Source organism: Salvelinus sp. IW2-2015, unplaced genomic scaffold, assembly GCF_002910315.2.
Source record: "Salvelinus sp. IW2-2015 unplaced genomic scaffold, ASM291031v2 Un_scaffold2320, whole genome shotgun sequence".
NCBI lineage: Eukaryota > Metazoa > Chordata > Actinopteri > Salmoniformes > Salmonidae > Salvelinus > Salvelinus sp. IW2-2015.
Genome location: NW_019943645.1, coordinates 41,138 through 46,136, shown reverse-complemented (window position 1 = coordinate 46,136; position 4,999 = coordinate 41,138). Strand labels below are relative to the sequence as shown.

Here is a 4,999-nt window from a genome sequence, read left to right as displayed (position 1 = left end):
TCCAGTTTCAAACTGTCTGCCTGCGGCTTGGAACCCTGACCTGTTCACCGGACGTGCTACCTGTCCCAGACCTGCTGTTTTCAACTCTCTCTACCGCACCTGCTGTCTCTAACTCTGAATGATCAGCTATGAAAGCCAAACTGACATTTACTCCTGAGGGGCTGACTTGCTGCACCCTCGACAACCACTGTGATTACTATTATTTGACCATGCTGGTCATTATGAACATTTGACATACTTGGCCATGTCTGTATTATGATCTCCACCCCGGCACAGACGGAAGAGGACTGGCCACCCCTCATAGCCGGGTCCTCTCAGGTTTCTTCCTAGGTTTTGGCCTTTCTACGGGAGTTTTTCCTAGCCACCGTGCTTCTACACCTGCATTGCTTGGCTGTTTGGGGTTTTAGGCTGGGTTTCTGTACAGCACTTTGAGATATCAGCTGATGTAAGAAGGCTTTATAAATACATTTGATTGATTGATTGTTGTGCTCTGTTGTGGTGGTGTGTTGTGTGTGTTGTGGTGCAGTACGGTAAGATAAGGTAGAGATACATTATGCATCCAGTCCTACCATGGCAAATCCCACGTTCACCTCTTCAGGCTGGTCCATCGTGTAGGCCCGTCTCCTGTCACCGCCACCACCTGTCTCTGGTCAGTCAAGCAGCTGTCTATGATGCCTAGAGGACACAACACAGTTCAGAAGAACAGGATAGAGTGCAGTGGAGTGGAGAAGAGCGTAAGTGTGGTCCTCTCTCACCTTGTTGACCAGTGTGTGTTTATCAGTAGGGGAGGATCTAGCCAGGACTCGCAGTTTAGGCCCACCTTGTCCATGCGCTCCTGCTCAACCTACAGAGGAGAAGGTACATCTATCAGAACCTGTATTTTATCTATGTTTCCTGAGACATCTTCCTAACATGGAGTTGCCACCCCCCCCCCCCCCCACCAACTGTAAATAACATATTATACAAACTGTGAGCGTGAAAAACCCAGAAAAAAAGGGATCATAGCTTTCACCTGGATTCACCTGAGAGATGCAAGAGCACCTCTTCTCTGTCTGTCTCTCTGTCTCTCTCTGTCTCTTTCACTGTCCGTCTCTCTGTCTCTGTCTCTTTCGCTGTCTCTCGCTCTCTGTCTCTTTCGCTGTCTTCCGCTCTCTGTCTCTCTCTCTGTTCTCTCTCTCTCCCTGTCTCTCTCCTCTGTCTGTCTCGCTCTCTGTCTCTTTCACCTGTCCGTCTCTGTCTCTGTCAATTTCGCTGTCTGTCTCTCTTCTCTCTCTCTTTCTCTCTCTCTCTCTCTCTCTCTCTGTCTCTTTTTTCTCTGTCTCTCTCTCTCTCTCGTCTCTCTCTCTGTCCTCTCTCTGTCTCTGTCTCTTTCGCTTCGTCTGTCTCCTCTCTCTTCGGTCTCTCCTAGTCTCTCTCTCTCTGTCTCTCTCTCTCTCTCTCTCTGTCTCTGTCTCTGTCTCTTTCGCTGTCTCTGTCTCTTCGCTGTCTGTCTCTCTCTCTCTCTTTCGGTCTCTCTCTCTCTCTCCTCTCTCTGTTCTCTCTCTCTGTCTCTGTCTCTTTCGCCTGTCTGTCTCTCTCCCTCTCTTCGTCTCTCTCTCTGTCTCTCTCTCTCTCTCTCTCTGTCTCTCTCTCCTCTCTCTCTGCGTGTAGCGTACCTCTCCCTTCTCGTTGCGGATCCTCCTGTTGAACTCCTTGCCGTCGATACACAGGAAGTCTTCTCCAGGTGGATGATGCCACACTTGATGGCGATGGCCCTGGCCGTGTTTATGTTGTCACCCGTCACCATACGTACCGTGATGCCCGCACGCTGACACCTTATAATGGCATCTGGTACCTGCAGGGCACACGCAGACGATATGGCATTTAGCATAAACTATCACATGGTAAATCCAAACTGACTGACACTACAGTGAGTGCCTTCATTTTAATACAAAACGGCCCCAACAGGAATTGAACCCACAACCCCGTCATTATTACTGCCCTGCAACTACCAATTCATTCACACAGGACGCAAACAAGCACACACACACATGCACACACATTCACACGCACGCACGCACGCCCACAAGCACACACACGCAGCACGCACACACACACATGCATGCACACACACGCACGCCCACAAGCACACACACACACACACACCCACCCACCACCACACACACACTCACACACACACACTAAGTTTAGTTCACTGTGGCTATCTTTCCTCTACAAAGCAACACATCCTGTCATGCTAGCACCCATCACAGGAAAACCAGCAGTAAATGAGTTCCTGCTCTACAGATCCCCTCCCAGCTACAGCTAACCAGCTATCGGCCCACCACTCAATGTCTACAAAATGCACTACTTTAGCCCAGGGTCCATAAGGAATAGGGTGGCACCTGTTGTGGAGGAGCTTTACGTGTGGTGTGGGGGGTGGTGTGTGTGTGTGTGTGTGTGTGTGTGTGGTGTGGTGTGTGTGTGTGTGTGTGTTGTGTGTGTGTGTGTGTGTGGTTATCCTCTCTTGTGTGTGGTGCCTTGTCTCAGGATGGTAAGTTGGTGGTTGAATATATCCCTCTAGTGGTGTGGGGGCTGTGCTCAGCCTTGTCTCAGGATGGTAAGTTGGTGGTTGAAGATATCCCTCTAGTGGTGTGGGGGCTGTACTCAGCCTTGTCTCAGGATGTAAGTTGGTGGTTGAAGATATCCCTCTAGTGGATATCTAGAGGATATCTAATTGTTCGTCTCCACGTCCAACAGAGAACCAGCTTTTTGTGAAAGCGGAAAAGTGAGAATTCCATCCCCTTCCGGCTGGTCTTCTTCCAACTACTGCCTGTCCCTCACCGTCCCTGGTCTCAAATATCCCTGGACTTCGTCCACGGGTCTTTCCTCGTCTGATGGCAACACCGCCATCCTGACAGTAGTGGATTGGTTTTCTAAAGCCGCCCACTTCATTCCTCTCCCCAAGCTACCCTCTGTCAAAGAGACAGCCCAGCTCATGGTGCAGCACGTCTTCCGGATCCATGGATTCCCAGTGGACATGGTTGAATACTCCCACAACACCCTTCCTTGCTCTGCCACGGGTCTCTCGCCCTTTGAGTGTTCCCTGGGCTATCAGCCCCCACTCTTCTCTGAGCAAGAGGAAGAGGTCAGCATACCTTTGGCCTAGATGTTTGTCCGCCGCTGTCGTCATACCTGGAAGCCCGGTCGGCCCTTCTCAAGACCACCTCCAGGTTTCGACAACAAGCGGACCGCCACCGGACCCCGGCTTCCCGGTATCGTCTCGGGCAGAAGGTATGGCTGTCCAACCCGGGATCTAACTGCAAACTTTCCCCCCGTTTTATCGTCCCTTTCCCCATCTCCGAGGTAATTAGCCCCTCTGCTGTTTGTCTTCTGTTGCCCCATACCCTCTGTATACAAACCCATGTCTCACAGCCCTTTGTCTCCTGTTTCCAGACACCTTGGGGGGACAGTGATATGATACTTCTATATCTGGACAGGGAACAGCCCGCTAGAGTTCTGGCCCAGTTCTAGAGTTCTGGCTCAGTTCTAGAGTTCTGGCCCAGTTCTAGAGTTCAGGCCCAGTTCTAGCATTCTGGGACAGTTCTAGTGTTCTGGCCTAGCTATAGAGTTCTGGCCCAGTTCTAGCGTTCTGGCTCAGTTCTAGAGTTCTGGCCTAGTTCTAGAGTTCTGGCCCAGTTCTAGCATTCTGGCCCAGTTCTAGATTTCTGGCCCAGTTCTAGAGTTCTGGCCCAGTTCTAGAGTTCTGGCCCAGTTCTAGAATTCTGGCCCAGTTCCAGCCCCCATTCCCTAGATAAGTGCAGTACCTTTGGCAAGAGCCAAGGCTGGAGAAGAGAAATGTAAAAGAGGAGAAAAATCATAAAAAATGGAGAGTGTTGGGAGGTGACTTGGTAACATGTAGCACTAAAGACACTGGACATATCTCACTTTCTCTCTCTTATACTACTATCCTGTCCTCTATCCTGACCAGACACACCCTACCTCTGGTCTGACAGGGTCCTCTATCCTGACCAGACACAGCCTACCTCTGGTCTGACAGGGTCCTCTATCCCGACCAGACACAGCCTACCTCTGGTCTGACAGGGTCCTCTATCCTGACCAGATTGCGTACGTAAGTAGCGCCAGAGGGTAGAGCCTACGAGGTGCTAGAGCACTTCTAAGAAGGGTTCAAGTACGCACCTAGAGGGTAGAGCCTAGAAATCCTATGAAGGGTTGAGCTAGCAGGGCAGAGCCTAGAGGTAGAGCCATAGAGGTAGAGCCTAGAGGGTACGAGCCTAGAGGGTAGACCTAGAGGGTAGAGGCTTGAGTATTAGAGCCTAGAGGGTAGAGCTAGAGGTAGAGCCTAGAGGGTAAGAGCCGAGAGGGTAGAGCCCCACCGAGGGTAGAGCACTAGACGGTAAGCCTTAAGGGTAAGCCTAGGGGTAGAGCCTAAGGTAGAGCCTAGAGGTAGGAGGTAAGAGCCTAAGGGTAGAGAGCCTAGAGGGTAAGCGCCAAAGGGCTGCTTTCCTCTGGATACAGCGCTGGGAAACTGAAGAATCTTAGTAATCACACCAGCTGGTAAACCACTTCACTCTTCAGCGACGATCTCAGAGGCTCCCTTGCTGTACATCCTGAAGCTGCCGTCTGTAGTTGATGACCGTGGACATGGACTTCCTGTCGAGTTGAAGGTGTACACCTGGTACAATCAGAATTTATAATTCAGAACAAAGAAATTGAGACAGAATTCCTTAGAAATTAGAGACCGAATTACATTAAGAATTAGAGACAGAATTAGAATTAGAGATCAGAATTAGATAGAGAGACAATTAGACAGAATTAATTAGAATTAGAGACAGAATTAGAATAGAATTAAAGCGAATTAGAATTAGAGACAGAATTAATTAGAATTAGAGACCGAATTTGAATTAGAGACAGAATTTGAATTAGAGAGAATTAGAATTAGAGACAGAATCTAGAATTAGAGACAGAATTAGAATTAGAGAAAGAATTAGACAGAATT

General features: G+C 49.5%; 1 pseudogene; it reads right to left on the bottom strand.

Moving 5' to 3' along the window:
- LOC112073617 (plasma membrane calcium-transporting ATPase 2-like) overlaps window positions 1-4,999 on the bottom strand; it is a 77,195-nt pseudogene that overhangs the window by 33,302 nt on the left and 38,894 nt on the right.